The sequence below is a fragment of the Rousettus aegyptiacus genome, unplaced genomic scaffold (genome assembly GCF_014176215.1).
Source record: "Rousettus aegyptiacus isolate mRouAeg1 unplaced genomic scaffold, mRouAeg1.p scaffold_m13_p_7, whole genome shotgun sequence".
NCBI lineage: Eukaryota > Metazoa > Chordata > Mammalia > Chiroptera > Pteropodidae > Rousettus > Rousettus aegyptiacus.
Window position 1 is genome coordinate 26,561,147 of NW_023416310.1, and position 27,734 is coordinate 26,588,880.

The window sequence follows — 27,734 nt, forward strand, 5'->3', positions numbered from 1 at the left end:
TAGAAATCATGGGGTTAACTTGCTGCCTCACACAAAGGGCGGGATAATACTTCTCTGTACAGTCCTCGGTGGCAAACACAGCCTATGTAAAGCTACAGTGACCATTTACTTCAGTGGCCTTAAAAAATATATTTATGTACCATAGATTTAATGTATAACATTAAGAGCAGTGTATATTTGTTTTCTAGGAATCTGATTTTGTGACAGGAGTTCTGAATGATACTCAAAATCAAATTCTAAGGTTCTGTTTTTTTATAGAAACATGATAAATATCTGGATAGTTGGCTAAATTTTTTAATATTCATCTGTCTAATAGTTCAGGAATAGTCAACATTTCAATAATAATTTTATTTGTTTTTCATAGCTCCAGATTGGATATTGTTTTGTTTCCTTATTTTGTCCTACGTATGTTTTTTTTTTTCCCCTTGCCATTTGATGCAATTACAGACAGAGGTTTAGAGTTTAGCATTTGCAACATCTTGCTGTTGAATTCGAATGTCAGTTGATGGCATGTCTTTAACAGTATAGTGGACAATGTTTACTTATTTTCATAGCTTGAGTGCTACTTGACTCTGACTGAATGGTTTTCCGCTATAAGATTTTCTTTGGTTTATAAGCGTACTCTACCTTGGCTTCTGAATATGCTGAAATCCTTTACTTCTGCCCTTGAGTATAACACCTTTTATTTTTGAACATTTAAAATGCTCTCAAATCTTTAACAATAGTAAAGGTGTTGGCTATTTTAATTAATAAATATGGACAAAATAAAAACAAAAGGAAATCCTTTGTTTTGTCATTTGATGATTACAATAAAAACATAGAAAAGTTAATTGATTTTCCGTTCCAAGAAAATCATGCTAGTATCTTTGGTACCTGTTACTACCCATAAAGTCTTGAGTTATTGAATACTCAACAGTAAACATCTTTAAAAATGTGTAACCTTATTTAAAATAACCTAAAAATGCCGCAAGGAATTGTCAGCTTTATGGTTACTTCATTATAGAGTAAAGTAAACTCTAGGAAGATGGGACTTACTGTGGTAACCGGCATTCTACACTCTATAAACACTTTTCCTACTTTTGTCCCTTTGCAGTGAGTCTCAGCAGAATGCCTCTCTTTTGTGGCTTTGTTGGTATGGCTTGGCACTAAGTGACATCAGATTAGCAACTGGGGAATGACTTTGTGAAACTGTTTATGGAAATGAATTTGTAAAGTTCAAGGCTATGTTTTTTCTATGTCAAATCACCTAGCAACTTTAGATTCAGGCAAAAGTTGAGTTTATTTTACAAAACACGAAAAAGCTTTTAAACCAACGTCTTTTAGGTAAATCTGTATCAAAAGTGAGGCCACCTGCTGTTAAGAAAAGTACTTACACAGTCAGCACATTTCTGTCCCCAATAGAGGGTACTGCTGAGTAAAACGCTGCCATTATTGTTCAGATCCTATAGGTGGCAGCAGTTCCTGCAGTTTCGGAGCATAACAATGGCTTGTTTTGTGGGTCTAAGAATAAAGCTGTCATGAACTCATGGGTTTAAGGACTCTTCTTTGAAATGTGATACATGAAAATTACCATTAGTTTTAGTTTCCCTTTAAAGATTTAAGTAGCTTATCTTTCTTTTAAGTTCCATTTTATATTTTAAATCATGTCCCCAAATGTTCACAGCCATAATTTTATGGTCATACATTATGAAATATAAATCTTTAGGTAATCTGAGAACAAGGCAGGATAGAAACTTTTTTTCTCTCCCCCTCCCCCAATTACAGGAATAATCCATCGTTAATTTTTACTGCCACTGAAATCTTGGGAAGGAAATCCTGCTTGCTATACAAGCTTAATTTCCCTCATGTTCAGGAGCTGAGTGGTTAATGGTTTAACGTTGCCATTCACCTTCTAGGAGGCTTTGAATCAAATCATAGCGCCTATAAAAGAGTGATTTTGTAACTGTCTTTAATAAATACTGTGGTTTCCCTTTAGAAGACTCAGAACTGGGGAAGTAGGCACTCATAGAGCTGTTCAATCACTTTTTCCCTCTGAGAAGCAGCCGTCATTATCAGTGTGGCTGTTCACTTAAACACACAAGCATACGCACATACCACAAGTCCCTCCAACCACCCAAAATAAACCCACATTAGGTATAAAGATTGTCATTCATTTAATTGTAATGGTCGAAGTGATTATTTCAAAAAATTTTCCTGCCAGTTATTTTAATCCAGAGAGTTGCAAAATTCTAAAAGAAACTAGTTTTTTGGTTCAAGTTAAAATATTTAAACCTACCTTGAAATGTTTATTCATAAATTAAACAACCTTTTTCTTATTGTTCAAATTAATTATCCAGAAAATTTATGATAATTTATTCAAATTAATATAAAAGTCTGGGACTCATTTTTTTTAAAATTTAGGAAAGACTATGTTCTCTTTATCATTTGCAATAACAGAGCAGTAAATTAACTGCAATGTATGAAAATCGTATATATTCCGAAGGGAAGAGGTTATTTTTTGGAGCTATCTATTTTTATTAATTAGATATCTTTTTAACTACTGAACCTTAATTTTTGGGATTAATCTACATCTATTACTGTATCTGTTAAGTAAATACATTATTGAACTCTAAAAACATACATATTTATATGTAGTACACAGATATTTAGAGATGCATATATACATTTCTTGTAGGTAAAGGAAATACAGCTTTGTGAGATGTGGAACATTTGAATCATACAAGTGAAAAGATATATGTCTATATCAATCATCCATATATCAAAATATTTATTCACTTGTATGTTCAGAATGGTGTTTTTCATAAGGAATGATGGATGTTATATATACCTACCTCCATATCCCATTTGTTGCGTATAAAAGGAAACAGAATTATAAAAGCAAAAAAGTTTACTAGGAAACTTCTATGCTCTTAATATTTATATTGTGTGTGTATTGTCTGCTACTTGGCAAACATATGTTGTTTTAAACGCAGCTACTAGGAGCAAAAATACAAATCAATTTATTTTTGAATGTTTTTAACATTTTAAGCACATAAAAATATATTTCTATGGCATAATGATCGTTTAATTATGTGTAAATATATTTCTTTTGTCCTTGCTGTTGTTTTTTAGCATATTTAAAATAGCTAGCTATGTAGCCAAAATTCATCACTTAAGGCAAGGCTCTTTTGGTTATCTGGCAGTATTGTTCACTCTTTAAAAATGTTTCAGCCAGATGCAAACCAAGATATTACAAAATGAATTCCATGTATATATTATTACAATTCTCTTTTAGAATATTATGTTAAAATTAACCTCTCTTTATTAGTTTCTCACGTAAATTGCGAATATGTAAGTATGATCACTTTGCTCTAGTTTCTAATATTTATAAAGTATTTTAATAAAATGAATTATGTCCTTCAGTGAATTTATATTGCTAGTTAACAAAATATTCCTTAAAATTAGAGTTGATTTTGCTTTTTGTAAGTAAAAAAATGTTGATACTAAAATTCTTTATTTTTAAAATAAAATGGAAAGCCTTTGATTGGTTAGATACTATGAATGCTTGGAGTTGTTTTCAGCAAATGAAATGTATGTAGACTTAAAAAATAAAATAAAAAAATTTAAGCATATAAGTATAGAAAAAGAAAATGAGATATTTGGTAAAGTTTGAATGGTTTAGACTCATTTAAAGCCAAATTTTAGTATTTCTTTTCAATTCCTTATAATTTAAAATTTTGCCAATCTAAAATGATTTTGCATTTTATTTTCCCATATTCAGTAATAGTAAGCTTTAATGTTAGTAAATATTACCTAAAAGATGTTCACAGAAACTGTTTACATGTTTAAAAAGACAGGATAAGATTAACTCTCATATTTTGAGGGGAGTTTTAAGGCTTAGAGAATAGCATAATAGACTGATAGGGAAAGACTTTCAAGAGTGGAAGCACAGAGACTAAGATGTCTGAATTTGAGAAAGCAGCCAACATAATAAACTCTTGACTCTAAATAATGGCCGTTGAATGGAAATTTTCATTAATTGCAATTTTCTGTTTAACTGATTACTCTTCTGTACGTCCTGAATGTGTGACCAGTTTTGCGAGCATTAGTATGTAATAAGGTAAACTTGACTTTGAATATATACTAAAAATAATTACTTTTAAAAAAACTATTCAAGGGGTACACTGGGACCTTTATCTGAACGCTTACCATCATAAGCATCTATTGGTATTTTAGAATCCTGTTTAAGGGGGGAAAGAATTTGATGATAATTGAGCTTTCTGGTTTCCTGGGTTCCAGATAAATCAGAATTTGTTAATATTAATTCTATAAATTTAAGTAAAGAATTACTTATAAACATTTAGCTAAAATATTATTGCATAAACATGGTTCTTTTCTGAGTCATATAATTAGAAATAACAGGACCTCAAGCCACTTTTTCTCTGAGTGGCTTTCTACAAATTCCTGATCCCCTGATTCCTGGCCTCTAGAGATAGTCTTATTCACTCTAGGACAGCTCTGTTCTTTCTTAGGCCTGAAACTGTAGAGTCTATACTGGATATTATTAATCGGTATGTTTCTTTCTGTATAGGGGGGAGTGATGGTTGGCAAGGTCAATTAGTATCCTAAACATTCCAGGTAATTCAGTATATGGGGGAAACTGTTCTTTCCCTTCACGTATGGCACATTTCTTTCAGAACCTGCCAAAGGGACCTCCCAAGCCAAGGGCATGTAACATCAGGCTCTGCTTAAAGTTAACATTGTAAAAGGTACCAACTGTATCATAAAGAATTATGATGCCAGTGCTACAGCTTTAAGTGCTCTCACATCAAATCAACAATTGTACATAGCATACATGCTGTGGGCAAGACACGTGCTTAGCACTGTATAAAAACACAATGACTACCCCTGCAATTGACATTCTCCCCTTCAGGCCTGACTGACCAGCCATTTACTCTCTCATCTAAATGAATGTTACCTTCAGTCAGTATGGGAGAACACCTGATGTAAAATTTAGCTTCCCTACTTCACATTCAATTTAACCTGCAATGAGAAGTCAACTTCCCATTCAATTTAAGTATTTTTTTTTTCTTAGTCTCTCTTATGTTCCTTTGGAAAAACAATGATGAGATCAAAATTAATTATTCATGAATTCAACCACAATTATCAAGCTTAACTATTTTTAACGTGTCCTTGTCCTGAAGCCCTTTGTATTCTAACGCAGGGATCCCCAATCCCGAGCCACAGCCTGGTATCTGTTGTGGCCTGTTAGGAACCCGGCCACACAGCAAGAGGTGAGCTGCGAGCCAGCACACAAAGCTTTATCTGTGTTTGCAGCCGCTCCCCAGCACTAGCATCACCGCTTCAATTCCACCTCAGATCATCAGGCATTAGATTCCCATAGGAGCACTGATCCCTGGTGCTAAAAAAGTTGGAGATCGTTTGTTTAATGCACTGTGCTATCCTTGTAATCATCACCCAGTGAATACAACATAGCCAGTACAATTACTCTTTCTTATATGGAAAGTCTCGATGGCACAGCTCTTAACTGGAAGCCTGGAGTCTTGACTTTTATTTTGAGACCATACACTTCTAAAGTTGCTGGTAGGTTGGGTATTGAGAATTCAGAGCCACAAGAATATATATAAAAGTCATTATGTAGCTAAAATTCTAAGGGAAAATAATGTTGTTACAGTTCTCATAAAAATATCAAACAAATGATTACATGAGAAGTTATTCATTGTCAGGTAAAATTGGGTTTAAACAAAAGGAGAGTAATTTCCAGAAAACCATTTACATTCTAAAATTCTATCAATTTTGTTATTCCACTTGATTTTAAAAGGCGACATGAATGGAACTTTCTTAATCTACCCTGAGACTTTTAGAAGTATATGTATGGTGCTGGCAATTATCATAAAATATATTTCTAGATAGGTCTGAATAGTTGTCTCTTTAAAAAATGTTTCCTTGCAAAATCTCCAAGGGACTGAAGCCAGTTTCTAAGAATCAAGGATTTGCTCTTCAGGCAATGCCATGAGCCTTCAACGGGAAACACGTCATATGATACCTCATGCCTTTTCTGCAAAATTTTGTGCTCTTTATTATACAGAGTTCCAAAGAGTAGAAAAATACTTCAAAGAGATCTGAGGTTATTGGGAAGGAGTCAGATGAATTACTGTTAGCAGCAATTGACAGATGATTTTAGTATTTGTATGGAAATGCAAAGGACCAATAATAATCAAGATAATCTTGAAGAAAAAGAAGAAAGTTGGAAGATTTACACTACTAGATCAAGATTTATCATAAAGCTATAGTAATTAAGGAAGTCTGGTACTGGTGTAAGAATTGACAAGAGTCTAATAGAATTGTATAGAGTCCAAAAATAGACACATACATATATGGAAACTTGATTTTATGACATAGATGCATTGCAGAACAATGATGATGAATGGTAAATTTTCTTTTTTTAATTTGTAAGAGTTTATTTGAATTTATTTGAGCCAAACAGATGACATGTCAGAAAGCAAGATCTCAAATGCTCTTGGGTGGTATTTTCAATAAAACATTCTGAGCCAACAGGATAGCCTCACAGAAGAAAAGAAATCATGATCCCTTACCTGACATCATATACAAATATCAATTTTAAGTGGATCATAGATCTAAATGTGAAGCATGAAACATTAAATATATAAGAATGCTGTCATGACCCTTAGGCAGGCAGAGATTTCTTAAATGGGATAGAAAACATAACACACAGGAAAAGATTGATAAATTGGGTTACATTATAGTTAGGAACGTCTGTTACTGAAGGACACTGAAGGAAATCAGGTGAGCTACTGAGTAGGAGAAGATATTTTCAAAGCACATAACTAAGGACTCGTTATAAGATCTAAATTTAACTTTGCTATCTCCTTTGTAAAATGCTTAAAATTGAACAAACTGAAGAGAAAATGGAAGAGAAGAAAACTGATGAGGTCACTAAGGAATGATAAGAAATGCACAGTATGCCAGAGATTGTGACAAGGTCTTCGCTGTTTACCTTTTTTGGGGTTTCCAGCAAGTCGTGCCAAGGGCTGGAGGGAGTCATGGGGGAGGGCCAGTGGAGGGCAGGCAATAGGGGGTGTTAAGAGAACTTTAAAAAAATAATGAAATTGAAAGTTGATCTGCTTTTAATTATTACCATGCACCAGTAATTTAAAAAAATGTCAGTAATAAAATCTGCCTCTCTATTGGGGTAGACTATTCCTGCCATGCCCGCCCTTCGTTAAACCACGGGTTTCTGGTGTATTCGAAAACTGAAGAAACTGCCAAAGTGAGATTACAAAAATTGTGGAATGTTTTAAATATCTTCATTTAATAAATTAATTCTTTTAATATAAAAATCAGTATAATTGAACTATGCATAGGATAATTGGATAATTTACAAAAATATGAATTCACAGTGCACTATGATAAATGGCTTGTCTTTCAGGCCTGTCAGTATATCTCTTGTGACTATACATATGACCTCCTTTTGATATTCTTTGTGACTAAGAGACAGGAACATACACTTCTCTTGTTTTTTTATCCATTGCGCCCCCAAAACCAGAATGGGCCTTGTTTAATTGGGAACTATTTGTCTTAAAGTTAACTTGAGAATTAAAGTTATTTGAAACTATCAACAAATTTGTAACAAAATCCTGGAAAACACGAACTTCAGAAAATGTTTCCTTTCTTTTTTAAATGAATTAAGTAGCCAGACTTAGTTTTACTAACATTATTGGTTCATCCTTTTTTTCCAGATTTATTGATATAATTGACATATAATTGATTCACCTTAATTCCAGATTCCAGCTGACCAACTTTTTGAAATGTGATTTACTAGTTAGTAGTAGTTTGGGTACTACAGATATGTGACTATTATCATCTAGATTTTAATTATGATTTTATTGGTCATTGGATTTTGAGGGACAGAGGGAAAAAGGAGGGAAATGAATATAAACCTCAGAGAGACTACATGAAGAATAATGAAATTATGTTTCTTATAAAGCATTTGAGTTCTCATTTGTCTAGAGAATGCTGGCATGTGAGGATAAAGAAGATTCACTAATAGCTTCTAACATTTATTTAGAAGCAAAAGCAAATTATACTTGAAAACGAAACTTAGACAACAGTTAAGAGTTTATTTCCTCTTAAAATTATCAGCTTTCATAATTTAAATTGTATTTTTTTATTTTCCTATTTTTTGATGGTTAGTCAATACTTCTATCCAACATGGACAAAGTATTAAACTGTAATACTAATGAGTTCTTAAGTTTTTTAATTCCTTTTATTTCTAGAAAAAAAATTAAAATGCAAAAAGGTTTTAGAAATTAGAAAACAAACAACTGATCATGGTAAACAGTGTAAGATTAGATTTTTTTTTATTTATTTTTTTTGTATCTAGAAATGTATTTGGCCAATATAACTAAGGGCGAAAGTAATGATTGACTACTGCGATGACATCTCTTGATGCATTTTCTTTGGACCCAACCTCACTGATGGTGTTGGTTTGAGGGTTGGCCATTCTTTACTACTTGGTCCCATCTTTAATGCTGATCAGTGGTGGTGTTACTATTTATCAGTGCTCAAAATAGGGTACAGTTATTAGGCTTTCCTTTAAGGCATTTGTTCCTCCTTTAAGGATTTACTGTAGCAGATCATGCTTTTTTTATTGCATTTATTGGAGCCACGTCATCTGATCTCTTGGGGACATACTATAACTTATTTTTTGCTATGTTAAGCAATGGTCAACAAAAAAATTACTTTGAGTTCTATATAAGTTATAGATAAGAACTTTAGAAGGAAGTCACCAATGCCACAGACCTTAGGCCCAAGAAACAAATTACCTTTGAATATACTGTCTATTTAAAAACGAAGTAACAAAGCTTCTTTTTGTTTTTAAGTTTTAGTTCTTAACTTCTGCTCCTCCAGTGCTGTTTAAAAATCTGTTCTTTCTGTCTTTTGCATCTAAATATGTTGAATATTTTCTCTCATTTTTGTTTTGCAAAATGCTAATCAAACTATTAATGGTAAAAATCCTTTATTTGATGATAATGATTTTTGCTTTTTGTAGATGTTCTTCTTGGTGAGATTTTTTCCCAAGGCAAATTGATGAGGACATTCTGACTACCTGATTTTTACCTGCTGCCATTGACTTTTCCTGTTTGAAGTGAGACTAAGCTTTGACAGCTCTTTCTTTCATAATTCATAGAAGAAAAAGCCTTCAGGAAAAAATATTTGTACTTGATTTTAAGGAATAACTAAATTTCTTTGTTTGTTTTTTGGAATTGTATTAAAGAAAATGGTGAAATTGTAATGACTAAGTGCATAATTTTGAAGGTTTTTACTTTATTTCCTTCATCAAAAACAAAACAAAACAAAACAAAAAAAAAACAACAAACTCACAAGCAAACCAGTAACTGTTAACCCTAATTTATTTTTACTCTTCAAGTGACATTACTTTTAACTGGCTACATTTGGATAATAAAAGCCATGGATTTTAAGCCACTTAGTAATTTGGTTTCATTTTTAACACAAATAACACCTTTTCATCCATTTTATATAAACTTCAAACAACATATGTTTTAACTTACTGCCAAATAAGAAGAAATGTGTTACATTAAAGTGCATGTTGTTTGCTTGCGCATTTGGAAATACCATTCATTTTATAGCAATTTTGAGTTATTTTTCTGTCACTTTGTATTCCTATTCAAAGAGACATACAGAAACCCTCACTCAAAACAACTCCCTTAGGGTTTACTCCTGGATGTCAGTAGGCATGAGCAGGAGGTACAGTATACAACAAGCTTAGGTCATGGAAATGTCAACTCTTGGTGACTTGCATTGATTATTATCCTTTGAATTGTGTCCTCTGGAAATTCTGTGAGTGGTATTTTAATATATTTCTTTTACATCTTCATGGGCTAAAGAAAGATATCACATCACTTTTTTCTCCCTTTCCTCTGTTGATATAAAAAATTGAGACACTCACATTGTCTAGAATTTGGTCCAAATTTTAAAAATGTGCGTTGTCAAGGGATAATGCATACAGAATGAGAAATGTTAATAACAAAAAAGACAAGGGCATGAATGGAAACTTTTTCAATGTTAAGATGCAGTTCAAAGTGTTAGATTGCTTATAATTTAATGAAATGAAGCAGATAGAGAAATTTAGAGAAAAATAGGTCTTGTTGTGTCCTATTCTTATTTTGGGGGAATTGAGACAGTTTTTTGGTTGAGAATTCTGAGGAATAGAGAAATTAGCAGACATAGATACTAATGCTTTTTTTTTTTTTTTTTTTTTTGGCCTCTAATTAGCTATGTGACCTTGGGTAAGCCATTCTATTTTCTGAGCCATAGGAGCTCAGGTTCCTTCTAACAACAAAATTTTACAGTTATGACAGCCAAGTTGGTGCAGGATAACTATGGGATGGTGTGGTCGTCTCAGGGTGCCAGGAAGAATGAGATACATAAGAAGGTACCTCAGATTTAGTTTCATTGGTTAGCATAAAAACTTCTGGGAAAAGGAGTTTATCAAAAATAGTTGATAATATGGGTGCTCCAACTTTTTTTCTTTATATTTCTTATAAACCGCAACAAATTCAGTGTTGTAGTCATCAGCAAAAAGTGGGTTAATATTTTTCTCAAAAAACAGCACAGCTATTGTATTGATAAGTGTACCACTATGTATTTTTTTTTATGGCAATTTCTGTATTTTCCTACAATTTGAAGTTTGCTAAAGAGTGATTTGAAATCTTCTGGTGTTCTATAGCAGATTATCTATGGCAAGTTCTTTGGAAAGAGTGTGAGGAAAGAGTTCTTTGTAAACTGAGTGGTCAGTTTGCCAGTTTATTCTCCACACTGCCCACTTGTCTCTCTTCTATATTTAAAATAGTTGAAGAGCATCACAGGATAAAATATGGTGGAATAACAGAATATAGCTCTTTTAGACATTCATGTGCTTCTAAGATGATAGTGCCCTGAAAGTTTAGAAAGGACTTCTTCTTGCAGAAAAATAGAAATATTTTTTAAAGCCCTGTCCTTTAGCACTTTAAACCAAGAGAATGTGGTTTCTTTTAAAGAATATAGATTAGAGTTATGTAAAGCATACTAATTAGTATAGGAAAGAGAAGATCCTTTTTAGCAGCTAAGGTTTAGATTTAATTTATAATTAGTAAATTATAAAACTTTCAAACATCCCCAGGAGTTTTCTCTGACCTATTACATCTCCTGCCCCTACCGAGTTAGGCACCCCTCTGCGAGGCTCTTGTGAGTAACACTCAGGCTCACTGTGAGACACACATCACAACTAGCACATCGTCATAGTTGGAGAGCTACTCGAAGGGACTATGTCTTTTTTTAGAAAAAAAATTATTTTATATTAGTATGAGGTATAGAGTACATTGGTCAGATATTTACATAGTTTATGAAGTGATCCCCCCAATTACTCTAGCACCTATCTGGCTCTATGCACACCCATTGCAATATTACTGACTATGCTGTACTCTACATCCCTGTGACTATTTTGTGCTTCCGCATCCCTTCAGCTTTTTCACCCAGTCTACCAACCTCTTTCCCCTCTGGCAATCATCAGATTGTCCTCTGTATCTGTGTGTCTGTTTTTGTTTAGTTTGTTTCTTTTTCCTTAGATTCCACATATAAGTGAAATCATATGTTACTTATCTTTCTCTGAGTTATTTTATTCAGCATAAGACCCTCTAGGTCCATCCATGTTGTTGTAAGTGGTAGAATTTCATTTTTCTTTTTAATGTCTGAGTAATATTTCACTGTGTATATGTGCCATAACTTTTCATCCAGTCATCTATTGATGGGCACTTAGTTTGCTTCCATATCTTGGCCCTTGTGAATAGCATTACTGTGAACATAGGGATGCATAGATCTTTACAAAATAGTTGTTTGGTATTCTTTGGATAAATACTCAGAAGTACAATTGCTAGGTCAAAAGATAGTTCTATTTTTAACTTTTTGAAGAATCTCCAAACTTTTTTATTGTGGCTATACCAATATGCAATCCCATCAACAATATATGAAGGTTCAGGCATGTACTATATCTTAATTTGACTTGTTCTCATTTTTGTCATACAGTAGTTGTTCAAGAAATATCTGATGCATGAATGTCAGATGTAGAGTAATGATTTTATATCCATGTAAAATCAAAATGAGCAGTATGTTTAGATTTGCAAATACTCTTACTACTTTTTATTAAGAGACAAATGCCTCCACAGTGTTCCATAAGAGTTAATATTTATTACTGTTGAGGACTGGCTATAAAAAAGTACATGCAGTAGTCTCCTCCCCCCTTCCCACCCCCCCCCCCATTATATTATGTGAGGGGGATAGGCTCCAAGACCCCCAGTGGATACTTGAAATCATGGACAATACCCAACCCTATATATAACTATATTTTTTCCTGAATATACATACAATTTTACTTAAAGAAAGCACTTTACAGCTTCTCCTTGGCATAACTGAATTGCCAGCATCATTACTCTTGTGCTTTGGGGCCATTATTAAATAAAATAAGTATTACTTGAACACAAGCACAGTGGCACCATGACAGCTGATGTGATAACGGAGATGGCTACTAAGTGACTAACAGACGGGTAGCATGTACAGCGTGGATACACTGGCCAAAGGGATGATTATCATCCCGCGTGGGACGGAGTGGGATCGTGCAAGATTTCATCAAACTACTCAGAATGACTTGCAGTTTATGAATTATGTATTTCTGGAATTTTCCATCTAATATTTTTGGACCATTGTTAACTGTGGGTCACTGTAATCACAGAAGCAAAACTCTGGATAAGGGAGGGCTACTGTATATGTAACATTTTTAAATAAAAAAATTTATTAGTTTTTAATATGTAAAATGTTGGTAAAATATATTACAAAAAATGTCACTTGATTCTGGTAACTTCACCGTTTTTAGGTTTGAAGAGCCTTTGTAGTATTAATTTCAGTACTGTCCTTTGTTGATGTCCAAGGTCGTCATGCAGAAGCAATTGTTGCTCCTAGTTGCTGACCAGTTACGTGAGAAAGGCAGATTTGGACCTAGGCCGAAATATTTGGTCAGACCCCATTCGTTAGCAGCTGTCACAGTGTAGTTCAAGCAGTGGTGTGCGCATTTCTCATTTCTCAGTAGGTGATTCCAAAGAAAGCTACCAGGGAATAGGACTGGCCAAAAGTTTACTCTTGTTCTGTTGGGCTGCTTTTGAGTAGATCCAGTTTTGTTTATAATAGAGTTCTTCCCCATATAATCCCATGTTTTTGGCAGAATCTCATACTTTGTTGTGAAATCTAATATCTAGTACTTAAAAGTAAAGAGCAGTAAACAATCATATACCTTAAATTTGGCAAAGTTTTTTTTCCCCTCTCGCATTCGGAATAAGGCCCTGCTTGTTTGTAGCGGACCATAAGTAAGTTAATAATTTTTAAAATATCACGCCATTTGAAGTTTTTCAGATTTCTGTTGTAAAAACCCTCAGTACGATTTTACACTATTTTTTATATTGACTGATCTAAAGATTTGACTGTTAATTTAACCAGCACCATTACACTTTTCCTCTAGGATAAATCAAAGCTCTTTATATGAATTAATCCCTTACTGTCCTATAACAATAAAGAGTATTCAGCAGTCATGTTTTGCAGACACAATTGCACAGTATTGTCAATACTCGAAGAGAAGAACAACTGTTATCCAGTGAGTGAGGGTTAAAGGTAAATACTCCCTACTGATTCAAAGAAACACAGGCACCCTACTTTATTATGTATGTGTAAGTAGAGATCAGTAGAAAATATGGTCAGATTTCATGTATATTTCATAAAGTAACAGCAGCATTTTTCACTTTTGAATAATACAGCCTTTAGAGCCTGCCCTTGTAGGTGGCTCTTGCATTGCCATATACCCTGCAGGCACTCAATAAATATTAGCAGATGATGAAAGATGAATATCCTTGCTTTTCAGTTCTGCGCATGAGATAACCAAGTCTTTTAGGTAGAGTTAATTAATATCTGGTGGTCTTCTATATTCCTAAGAGAATATGACTTTGAATTATCTCTCTTTATCATAGATATATTTATAAAGTCACCAAAGTAGTTGTCCCAGCTTTGGACTTCAGGAATGACATTTAAATGAGTAATGATAACCCATGATAATGTAAACACTTAGTTCGGCTTACAATTTGAGTGTAATATGTAGGCATTTGGGGAGTCCGATATACTCATTTACTTTTAAGTGAGAACCTTTGGTGTTCTGACAGTGTTACTTGTTTGTATCATTTGTTGCATTATTAGTGCAAAAGTGGATTTAGAAGTTAAGTGTTAGCCTTTGGATGGAATTATCCTCTAGCCAAATAATCTTAGCCATTTTCAGATTTGGAGTTTTTTAATAAGGAAAGAGAAAATATTCCTATTTATTATTCATAGATGCAGTATATTAGTTATGATTCCTTTGTTAAAAATGAGACAAAATATGAATTAAGTCCAAATACAGTTTTAAGGGCTCCAAAGTAAATTAGAAAGATGGTTTCATATGACTTTAAAAATTATGATTTAAAATTTTATTTGCTGATTATTTCACGTCAGTTATCATTGGAGATATTGACTGATAACTAAATATTTCTTTTTCACTGGAAATACTTTGTTTCTGTTTATTTTTTATGATCATAAAAATAAATTGTGTAGTATTGGAAAAGGAAACAGCAGTATAGTATTGGGCAAGTGTGGAACAAAGTACTTTGAGTAAGAATTGGCTGTGGAATGAGTTGGCTTCAGGGAATTCGTTCTTTCATTTTTAATTTTTAACTCAATTTTCTCCACGTAGGCATGACAAAAGGTAAGAGAGAGTAACAAGATTCTTTTTTGTGTGTGGAAAAAAAAAAAACAAAAACAAAATTAAAAAAACCAACCAAACATATTTGTGTAGATGACTAACTTTGGGGATCAAGCCTCTGACCAGAGGACCTTTTCTTTTTTGTTTTATGTACCTCCATATCATTTGTTTATTTTGAAGAGCATGTATTATTCCTATAATTAAAAGAAAATAAACAAGCAAAAAGAGAGAGGCACACAGACAGAGACCGACAGAGGGGGATGGAGAGAAAGAGAGAGAGAGAGAGAGACAGAGAGGCGGAATCAGAGACAGAGACAGAGACAGAGACAGAGAAGAGACAGAGACAGACAAGATAGACCGAGACAGTGAGAGAATATGAAGGGATTCAGGAAGTCAGAGAATGGCAGAAAGGTGAAGATTCTGGGCATCAGAACTGGATCCTGACACACACCATCAACTCAGATACTTGCTAGCTGTGGGGGCCAGAATGGAGTCTTCTTGCCAGAAGGGAAATCCAGAGCCTAGGCCAGTGATGGTGATGTAGGGGCCTGTGTGGGGAAGCAAGTAAGACTATAGAGTGAAATACTGTGGTGGAGTAAGATTGGAAAGGTAAGGTGATTGATTCACTGTGGAGATAGCTTGAAATAAAGATATTGGTGGTCATGGAGTATAGTTAGGATATAAGTATTTTGTGATGGTTTTAACCTGGTGAGCCCCTGAGAATGTAACTGGGTGTCTCTATTGAGAGAAATTAGTCATAGTGTACTATTATTATTATTATTATTATTATTATTATTATTATTCAGAAAATGAGTGATGCTTAATCTCTCTAGATAACTACAGTACAGTGACATGACTTCAGATTGCAGAGTTGGCCAGGTTATATCAACATTCAGAAATATAGCTATTTATTTTTTTAGTTTTGATAATGATGCACATAAAAATATTTTAAATTGTATAATATGAAGTTAGGCTCTTACACCCAGAAAATGAAGTATAAGAAACTATTTATTAGCTAATGGAGTGGGTCAATTAGTCGTTTGCTAAACTAGACATTGGAATTACATCAATGTATGTAGACAGTGACACACACACACACATATACATTCTCCATGGAAGGTTAAGATCTATAAAGCTAAATATATTCATTAGCATCACTTAGGAGATGCTCTTTTGTCATGTTCCTTTGGCAAAAGCTAGCAGCCCTGTTAGTAGTGGTTTTGATGATAAAATCCTGTAATTCAAGAGGTTGGCTTATTCAACTGCTACCTTGGGCAATGCTGGACCAACTGTGAGAGGTCTGTTTTCTTGAGACCTGGAAAGCTGTTCTGTTTGCTAAACAAAGGAATTGTTGATTTCAGTGATTTAATTCCCCTTTTGGCTAAAGGCTGCTGAGTGGAAACGGTGCTTATTTGGGAAGGAATCTGTTGCTAAGGCAACTGATATATCCTTAATTATTGGCCAATATCCCCATATGAGATTGGTCTCTTTTGATTGTTGGAAATAACCAAATTATCCTGAGCACTTTCAAATCTTGAATTTGGTAGTTATGCTGGGCAGTGGGGAAAGGATTTCTCTCAAACATATAATCAGAAATCGCCCATCTGGGTTGTCATAGTGAAGGTACTATGTTTGATGTGTGTGTGTTGTGGGAGAGGGGGGTTAATGTTAAAATGTAATCATATCAAATTTGCAAAATCTCCTGCATTCAAAGAAGTCTTGTTACTTAAGACGAGTTGCAGTTATGAGATTAGTGACCCGTGTTCAATCTTTTTTTAAAAAATTAAATTATTTGCTATCTGTAAGAAAATATGTTTAATCAGTCATTTATCCTCAAGATGGGCAGATACAAGGAGAAACTTATAAGTACTCTGGAGTAATTATAGTAACAAGGACTGTCTTCAGAGCTGTCTGCAGCCATTTATGTGAAGTTCATCTTTTGAGTGTATCTAGTGGTACATGTGCTGACCTTGGAGAATGACCTCTTTTTGCCTATTACTTTGTAGGATCATGTAAAAGACCTATGGTTTCTTTGGGAGTGCAGTTGTTTGATCATTTAAAATTAATTGAAGCTTTGACTGTAGTCAGGCTCAAGTTCTAGTACATTCGTATTATACTTACTTCATAATTATTCTCTGGTGTGAAGGACATACTAAGAAATCAGTACAATTCTTTCAAAATGAAAATTTGTCATTATAATTTTATCGTATATCTCTTTAAACACTTATTGTGGGTCATAGAGATCACATGTTATCTCATGTCCATACAACAAAATGGGAATTCATTGTACTCGTCCTCTGATAAACCTGGTGAGCATTGATGAAATTCTTCTGAGATTACTTAGGGTGTCCCAGATCTCCAAGTTGAGTGAATGGGAGGTTCTGAAATGCGACTGTTTGTGATTTTCGTACTGTAGAACCATGTGGATTTTAAAAAAACATATTATTTATTTTTATTATGGTGACATTAATTAATAAAATCCAGTAAATTTCAGGTGTACAATACCATGTGGATTTTGCTGGAGTTTCACATGAAAGGCTTTGGGACAATAATACTGGATAAAATCTGTTTTGTGATACTTTTGGATGGTTATAGTTCTTATTCAGGATTAGTCTTTCTGTGTGTCGTTCATAGGGATGACCTTAATTTGACGCCTTGAATATGGAACGATACTTGAATTGGATTTTGTGTATATATTTATTATCTATTTTAGACTTTCAGAGTTTCACTCTTCATTTTGAATAGCTACAAGAAGTAAATACAAATAAGATTTATTTAATGAAAATATTAAAATACATAAACAGGTACCATAGCCTGCAACACCGTTGACTAAAACATTAGCAGGAAGCCACAGAATATAAGTTCAAAGCAGTTGCTGTCCTTACATGGTTCTTCAACATCATTAATCTAGTTCTCATGCATGGGTTTTATAATATTTACCCTAGTTCTTCCACCTAAGCCTGCAAATTTAAACATGCAATTATATCCATGATACATGTTGAATTAGCCTCCTTTTTAAAAAAACTCTTTTGAGCTTATGTCTTATTTAAAATATGCTGAAGTCTGAACTATTAGGCAATGTTCTTTGAAGAACATTTTTATGTTTTATTTTTTAAATTTTATAGTACTTAAAAATTTTTCAAAAATATTTGTTTTACTCATTTATCCTATTGATTACCTTTTCTGAATTATTGTAGGAAAATAAATTTTCTAAGATTGTACAAAGAATTGATTTTCTGCGTTGACTAGATAATAAAAGGTTGGCCCAAGTTATTGCATATGTTAAAGTCTATGCATATCCATCCATTCGTGTATTTTGTCACATAATAATTGGTTCCATTTTGCAACAAAAAGATAGTGTTTTACCATTTTCTCAAATTCATTGAAGATCAAAGATATAGAGAATATTTTGTTAGCAATTCATTAGCTCTTTATAAGCGTATTTGTTCTGTTTTCTGGGGAGACTTGTACTTAACACAGACTTCCAGTTTGCATAATATCTATTAATATATTCAGTGTGGATTGATTTTTATATACATATTTATGACAAATCATAATCTTTATATACATACTCAGGACAATATTCTTTTTATTTCTGCAAATGTAGTTTTTTTTTGTTTTTGTTTTTTTTCTGTTCTAAGCCTACTTACTTCTATGGTTAGCAGTTTATTTCTCTTTATAACCATGTATGGTATTTTTTTATTTTATTTTATTTTATTTTATTTATTTTATTTTATTTTATTTTATTTTATTTTGAGAAAACATTGACATTCTATTACTACTAGACACTTTCACTGGATGAGATAGAACTGTTGACTGTATGTTGTGGGTGTGTGCGCCAGAGAATGTAAAAGAACAAAAGAGAAATGTTTCCTTACCATTTTGAAAGAGTCTATTGAAAGTGCTACAAATTTCTATAGAATCTAGAACTGTAATTGAAGCAAGAGTAAAGGCTTGTAAAATTTAAGTTTTCTATTCCCTGGTATGTATGGCGTTATCCTATTCCATCTTTCTTGATACTTCCTCTAATTGATGGAATAATATCTATGTAAGCTTTAGCTCCACCAAGACTAGGATGAATTCAAATACTGATTCTACTCAGGGAATATTTTTAAGATGTAGTTCAAATGTCTGAATGAAATCATCCATTAGAAAATGTAAAGGTTACATAAGGCTTGCTTTTGGCAAAAATCATCAAATAGACACACATTTATCTTTGATATTTTCCAACTGACCAGCTGTACCTCATCATTCAAATTGTCCTTCTCCTCCCACCAACCCTTCCCAGTGCTCTGGTGCACCTTCTGACTGATTAGGACCCTTGTCTCTGCCATGCCCTGGCCTACCCGCCTTCTCCTGGTCTCTTTCTGTGCAAGCCCTCCCCATTTCCCATGCTTTTCTCTTCTTTCCACCTCCTTTAAAAAATTGCCAGTCCTTCATTTCAGTCCACCTGTTATCCTTTCTTCTAGAAATTAGTTAAATGCACTGATCACTGTTAAATCGATAATGGTTGATAATGTGTTACCCTTTTCTGAATTGCCATGTTAATTAGAATTGTAACTTTCTCAGTTTTTTGGTGAGGAACCCTTCAAAGTATACCCCTTTGATGGCTGGACTTTGGTGGTTATGATACTGTTTCAAGCTTGTTCTTTAGATATTTATTTTAAAAGAAAAAGAACACTGATGACCTATCATGCAAATCTACTTTCAAGATTTAATAATTTAAGTACAGTAGATTCTTGAAAAATGTTGATAAGGTGCCATAGGAACTTAATTTTTGTTTATCAGTTAGCCTATGGTAAAATTGGTTGTTAGATGTCATTTTCACATAGTTCCAAGAACCTAAAGATAACATTAAGTGAGGACTTACTATATGAAATTTTGATTGTCCCTTAAGAGAAACTGATTTTAGAAAAGAGAAAGCAAAACTTTATTCTATAATTATGATCCATAAGAAAATACCCCAAATTAGCATGTATTATAGGTAAACCCTCATTTGTTAAATTATGAAGGGAGCGTTTTAATTTTTATTCTTTTCATGTTATTTTTCTTATCAAAAGAATGCAACAAAGAAAGAACTAAGGTCTAGTCATAAAAAGAATACTTCATCATTTAAAAAATTTCTTTCCCATATTCTATATTTCTGTTTGTTAGTGTAATAATCAAAAAAATTTTTTCAAATATTTATTTAACCTCTTTCTTGCTTGTGTCATTCATTTTGACCCAAGAGGAAGCAGTTGAAGTACTTCCAACCTGCCTTTGTTAAAACTCTGCATTTCAAAATCAATATTTGTAGGAGTGGGAAGAAAATAAGAGTAAAGAGGATATAATATATAAGATAGATTGCTTTCTCATAAGACATTTATGGTTCATTAAAAAATCAGATTACTTTATATGAAACAACCTATTAACAAACCAGAGTAATTTTAAGTTCTCAGGTATTTGAAAAAGTTAACAGTATCAGGCATTAGAGAGAAAAGAGACATTACAATAGGCTTGAGATGTCAGAGAAATTTTAGGCTGAACTTTGATGGATAGGTGAAAGGGAAAAGGACCTTTGAGATGGAAATGTTAAAATGCTCTTATCAGAATTCTCAGTCCAAAGGTGATACATGCAACAAACTGAGAAAAGAGAGAGAGAGAGAGAGAGAGAGAGAGAGAGAGAGAGAGAGATTATTAGCTTCTAGGTTTCCTTATTGGTGCATAGGAAGCTAGTCTAAACCCAGTGGACTCGTCTTTCCTTTTTCTAAGCACCCTTTCTTAGTCAGCTTTGGCTGCTATTACAAAGTACTGTGGACCAGTGGCTAAAACCGCAGAATTTATTTCTCACAGTTCTGGAAGCTGGGAAGTCCAAGGTCAAGGTGCCAGCAGATTCAGCCCCTAGTGAAGGCCCACTTCCTGGTTCATAGACAACTGTCTTCTTATTATGCCCTCACATGGTCTTTCCTTGGTGAGTGCATGCAAAGAGAGAAAGAAATCTCAGGTCTCCTTTTCTCTTTCTCTCTCTCTCTTGTTAGCTTCAATGAGGTATAATTAATAAATTATAATATATTTAAAGTGTACAATGTGATATATGTATACCTTGTGAAAGGATTCTCACAATTGAGTTAACACATCTATCACCTCACATAGTTCTTTTTTTTTTTTTATGAGAACATTTAAGCTCTACTCTCTTAGCAAATTTCAGTTATATGATACAGTATTATCAATTAGAGTAACCATGTTATACATTAGATCCTTAGACCTGATTCGTCTTATAACTGAAACTTTCCCCCTTTTTATAAGGACACTAATCCTATCATCAGGGCACCACCCACATGACCTCTTATAAACCTAATTACTTCCCAAAGGTTGTACCTCCAAATGCCATCGTGCTGGGGGTTAGAGTTTTGACATGAATTTTGGGGAGAGTTATTCAGTCCATCACACTCTCCAGAGCTCATTTGTGCTACCTTCGATCCTGTCTTCGCTTTGACTTTCTATCTGCCCTCAACACCCTGGGAGATAAGATACACTTCAGAGATGACTGTAGGACTTTGTCCAGACTTAGTTTAGGCTCTCTCTTGAGGTTCATATAGTTGTATCAGTACTGATTTCAGAGATTTCTAAATACTTTTATATTTATGTTTAGTTATTTTCCCCAAATTAGCTTTTTTAAAGAAATGGTTCACTTTATGACTTCATGAAAGTGAATATTTTGGCTTTAGATTAATGCGGTGTGCTTATATATTTAACAATCTTTTAATAGATGCCTATTATATGCTTCTTTCTGATTTTTGGCCTAAGGTGGGTATAAAAGCACTTGCGATGAAATATAGTTATAATTATTACTGAATATATGTTTTTAAAAAACTTTTATATACACTTTATTCCCGCCCCCCAAATTTTTATTGTGCATATATTATGTGCAAAGTATTGTGTTAGGTCAGGGATTTACAAACTTTTTCTTAAAGGAGAAGATAATAAATATTTTAGGCTTTGTGAACTATATGGTCTCCATCATAACTACTCAACTCTGCCTTTGTAGCATGAAAGTAGTCATGACAATATATAAATAAACGAGTATAGCAGTGTTCTAGTAAAACTTTATTTATAAAAATAAGCAGCCAGTCTGTAGCCCTTAGTTTGCCAACCCTTGTGCTAGGTGATGGGGATACCAAGATGGATATGACATGATCTTTGCCTTTGAGGCATTTATAGTGTAGCTAAAGATACAAACTCATGAGAGATAATTTCAATATGTTGATAAGATCAAGGTAGTGCATGGGGTACTTTGAGGCACAGAGTAGGGGCACTTAGCTTATTCTGGAGGTTCAAGGAAGGCTTTGGGAGGAGGGGAAAGAAAGATATGAGTCAATCAAATGAAGCAAGGTTGGAAGACAGAAGGAGCGGCATGAGCAGAGACACTGGTTGGAGCTGAGTGGTAGTCGCCATCTGCTAATAGAGTGGTATCACTGAAGCACTAAGAGCCATTTGTTGATTAGTAAGATTAAAGAATTAGAAGGGTCCAAGTTATGGGAGAGACTTATAATGGTATGTTGAGTTTACGACGTTAGGTTAGAAAATTTTGAGTTGCAGGTGCTTTGGGGACAAAAGGGATGTGCCCGGCTGGGTGCTGATATTGATTGGGAATCGTTAGTATGTGCATGATTGTTGAAACCATGAACATGGATGAGATTTCCTTGGGACTGCGTAGAAAGTAGAGCATAGAGAACTAAGGACAGACTCTTGGTAACAATCAATGTTTAGGGAGTGGGCAGGGAAGGCTAAGCCTAAGGAGGTATCAGAAAGGAGAAAGGATAAGTGGGGAGTATTGTCATAGTAGCCAAGTGCACTCACCAGAGTTCAGTACAGCTAAGCTATGATAACAACAGAAACTACAAAGAAGAAATACTGAAATCTCAAAGCTTTATTTCTTTTCATACCAAGTCCTCTGTGGGTCTGGCTAAAAACCTCCATTCTTTAACTACCCTTCATGGAACTTGTGAGCTTTGAGTTTGCCATGGTGATATTGGGAGGAGAAGAACGAGATGATGGAGGGACACTGGTTCTTAGTGGTCTTGGCCTGAACTATTTGGACTAAAGCTAGTCAGATGGGTTCAAGCTAACTGCAAGGGAGACCAGGAAGTGCACAGGACTCCAGAAACACCAACAGTCTCTGTCTTATCAGGAAAGTAATTAGTTTCTAGAAGCAGTGGGCAGCCAGTGATGTCTGTACAGCGAAAAGGCCCACCTAAGGGACTTACTACGGACGCCTTCCTCAGGCTGGAACCAGATAGAGATTCTATTAAAGTTTCCAGAACTGTCCTTATTTCCAAATGCATAGTTTTGGTACTTCCTTCTGTTTAGCCTCTTAGGGCATCCCTAGCAAATCTTATTTTCCCAAATTCAAATTTGTTTCTAATAAGTATCTCCATTTTTCCCATGAAGATTCTTCTTATGTCAGAAAGAAGTTTGTGAACAGAAGAAAGAGGAAGCAGGGATGGTCTTACTGCTAAAATGGGAACATGTTCTTCTCTGCTTAGGCAATGGAAGGGGACCAATGGGTTAGTTTTGTGTTTTTCAGGAGTCTACAATTTAGATTGCCAACATCTGTCCTTCTTCACTTATAGAACAGGTTTAAATGCACAATTTCCAAGAAAGTTATCAATAAAACATTGATTTTATTGAGGGATTTTATTTTTTTCATAATTTAATAATTGTATTGCCCTATTTTTTTTTTTTAAAACAAAGCTCTGGACTAGTAGCAAAAAGGTTGGGTTCTAGATGAGACTACAGTGGAATAGAATAGACTATGTTGATAAAATAGAATAAATTGGATTCAATCACATATGGTGAATGTGAGTATTGTTTTTTGAAATTTTGTTTCAATTCTAGGTGTCTGTATGTATGTTTTTGTATTTGTTCTTGTATAAAACACATTTCTTACTGAGTGTTGTGGACAAAAAAGGCTGAAAAACACTAGACTAGATATCTAAGACTGCTTTTGACTTACTACTGGACACTTTCCTCAGACTGAAACCTGGAGCTGAGTGAAAGAGGATTCCAAGGAAAAGGAGACATGAGAATCAGAAAAGGGGAGCAGGAGATGTCTTCTCTGGAAGAGAGCAGAGTGTTTAAGCTTTTTGATAGAAAGCATGTAGGTGTCAGGAAAGAAAATGGTCCCAGTTATCTGGAGGCCAGCCTACTTAGGGGAAGTGCCTGTAGGCCTTCGACAGCTGTTGGTTATCTAATTGCTTATAAAACAAACTGCTCCAAAACTTAGTAGGTTAAAACAACTGTTTTATTTTGCTCATAATTTTGTGGGTTAAGAATGTAGGAAAGGATCTGCTGGTCAGTGAAGATTTCTCTTTGCTCACATGTCAATTGCCCGGGTACTCTTTGGCCACTCTGTCTTTATGTGTGTTGTCATCCTCCAGGGTCTCTCTACATGGTGTGATGTTTTTCCTTATAGCATGATAGTTTCGGGGTGGTCATATTTTTTACATGGCAGTTGGCTTCCAAAAGTGAATGTTTCAAGAGATAGTAAGGAGAAGTTGCCAGTATGTTAGGGCCTGAGCTCAGAAACTGGCATACTGTCATTTCTACCTTATTTTATCAGTTAAAGGAGTCACAGAGCCCACCCAGACTCAAGGGAAGGTAACTAGACCCTACTTCTACGTGGGACCATTATCAAAGAATTTGAAGCCTCCTTTAATGTGCTGTTTGGCCAATGTATGGAGACTGTTTTAGAAGGGTAGACCTGTCCTAAAGTAACTTAGTAAAGGTTTTTGCTGCTTTTATCAGAATTATGAAGATGAGAAATAATTATGTTGTTGCTCAACGATTTTAAACTTTTAAAACTTATTTCCTATTTCCTTTCATTCACTTTAATTAAGCTTTGAATTAATTGTAGATCCACATGCAGTAGTGAATAATACAAAGAAATCCCATGTACTCTTTACCTAGTTTTCCCCAGTGGTAACCTTTGCAAAATAATAGCATAATTTTACAGTGGGAAATTAATGTTGATCCAATCCACAACCTTGTTTGGATTTCCAGTTTTACACGTATTCCTCTGTGTGTGCACACACGTGGATCTGTATTTAGTTCTACGCAGTTCGATCACGGGTAGGTATGTGTATCCGCCACCACAGTCAGAATACCGAACGGTTCCATCACCACAGATTCCTCATGTTGCCTTTTACAACCACATCTACATCCTCTCATCCTTGATCTCTCGCAACTATCAATCTGTTCTCCATGTGTGTAATTTCGTCATCCATATTGTTGTTTCTTTTTGTTGCTGACGGGAGTTCCATGGTATAAACGTACTAGTTTGTTAACCATTCACCTGGTGAGAACATCTAGGTTATTTCCAGTTTGGGGCTTTGATAAATAAGATTGCTGCGAACATTCATATACAAATTTTTTTTTCCTGAGTGTTTTTATTTCTTTAGGACAAATACTTAATAGTGCAATTGCTGGATTGTATGGCAATTGCATTTTAGTTTTAAACTGCCAAACTATTTTTCTAGAGTGGCTATATCATCATTTATTCCCAATCTTTGCCAATATTTGGTGTTATCGTTATTTCTTATTTTAGCCATTTTAGTATGTGTATGATGCTATCTCATTGTGGTTTTAATTTGTATTTCCTTAACGACTAGCGATGTTGAAGATCTTTTTGTGTGCATATTTGCCATCTGTATACCTCTTTGGTGAAATATGTGTTCACATCTTTTGCCCATTTTCTAATCGGATTTTTATACATATATAACTGAGTGTTGAGAATTCTTTATGTATTTTACATAGTAGTCTTTTGTGGGGTATGTAGTTTGCAAATATTTTCTTTTAGTCTGCAGCTAATCTTTTTTATTCTCTTCATAAAATCTTTTGCAGAGCAAAAATATTTAATTATGGTGAATATTTATTTTTCTTTGTGGATTGTGCTTTTGGTATCAAGTCTAAGAATTCTCCTCCTAACCTAACCGCAGATTCTGGAAAATTTTCTCCTATGTTTTTGTCTAAATTTTATAGTTTTACATTTTACATCAAGTCCATATTCCATTTCGAGTTAATTTTTGTATATGGTGTGAAGTTTTCATTGAGATTCATTTTTTTTTGCTGATGGAGGTCCAATTGCTCCTTCCCTAAATAAAATTGCATTTACAAATGTCAGCTTTTCTCAGTTAAATCAAGGAGAAACAAGGAATTTTAATCTGCACTTGTTCCAGGAAAAAGAGGGAGCAGAAAATGACTAGTCGTTAGTTATAGGAGTATAAAGGGGATATAAGTGAATTAGGAAATTTGAAATCCAAGAAGGTGAGGACTACTTATATACCACATCCCTTCTGCAGAACATATTTATTTGTATTCAAGAAGTTTTCTCATTTCTTAAGGATTTTATAATATAAAGAGAAGATTCTCTTCCTCATATATGAGATGGTATAAGACGGTTTTCAGAGATTTTTATATAAGTATAGCAAATTATTCTTTATTTGTTTCTGATTATACTTGATTTTGACATTTGAGGATAATAGTGGTTGGTTTTAGTCAATATCTGTATAATTTATTCTTGATTTTTTGGAGTTGAAATTATGTTAAAATCCTAATTATAATCTGGTAGTAAACAAACCCCATTTCTCATTGCAGAGGGACACTATAAATGCATATACCCATAAAACCAGAATTTTAGTGCTAAAAATGAATAATAATATGTGGTATTTCTCATAGCATAAATATAGTTAAAGAATTCATCTCCTTATACCAAAATGGATTTCTGTAATAAGTCTACTTTACTGACTAATCTTCCTTCCAAATTAACTCTGTTTAAACCATTCTTGCTTTTTGTCATATTTCAAAATGTGTTAGCTAATATTACTTTAAATAATAAAGGTATCATTTTTATCTTGCAAATTTATGCTGATCAAAAATCTTCAAATTTGAAATGTTTATAAAAATGACTATATGACAGAATGGCAAACATACTCTTTAAAATGTTTTAATTTTAAAAGCTCTCAAGGCATTTAGAAAGGTAATGTCTACAAGAAAAGCATTATCTTCAATATTATTTACCTGTTCATTTTGGAATTTGTAAAATTTTTTCACTTTTTTGGAGAAATTTGAATATATGGGTCCTTATCAGAAAGGAATAGAAAAATTGAAGGCAGTTTGGAGCTGAATAGAAATTATTAATGAGCTTAGCTTTGACTGAAATGACAGATTAATGGCTACATTTTCTTCCATAGCAAGTCTGTTAAAACTTCTGGCTTTGCTTCAGTAAATTCTTTTTGACATTACAAATTGAAGGCAAAAGGCAAAGTAGTTTTAATTTCAATTTTGAAATTCAGACTTTAAATCTTTAGTGACCTTCATTCAGAACAAGGACGGTTGTACTCCTTTGGAGCACTTTATAAAAAAGTCTTGGACATTATGAATCATGTAACGTATAACATCTTCTTTTTTGTATTGATTATAAAAACACGCTAAACCAAAGTTGTAGACTACCTTTAACTGGTACACTGTACCATGTGGTATGCCTTTTTTATATCTACCCTGACTGACTTTATCTCATTTTTTAAAAATATTTTTTGCCCTGATTTCCTCATCATTTTAGAAATTTTGTTATGATGATGATGATAATTCATATTTATTTAGTGTTTTTATAAGGACTGTATATATTTATATTAAATTCAATGTTTAATACCCCTTGGAGATAGGTATTTTCATTATCTCCTTTTATTGATAGAGAGCAGAGCAATGCTACTGGGCAGTCTGCAATGAAATTAAGAGTTTGTACAGAATTAAATCGACTTGCTGCTTCTTTCATCAAGAAATTTATGCTGTTAAAAAATCGTGGTACTAAACAGTATGCTTAATGATGTTGATTTTCTTTTTTTAT

The 27,734-nt window shown here is 33.8% G+C and overlaps 1 protein-coding gene across 2 annotated transcripts in view; it reads left to right on the forward strand.

Moving 5' to 3' along the window:
* Positions 1-27,734, forward strand: part of CAMKMT (calmodulin-lysine N-methyltransferase) — a 326,415-nt gene that overhangs the window by 102,175 nt on the left and 196,506 nt on the right. The window lies entirely within an intron of this gene.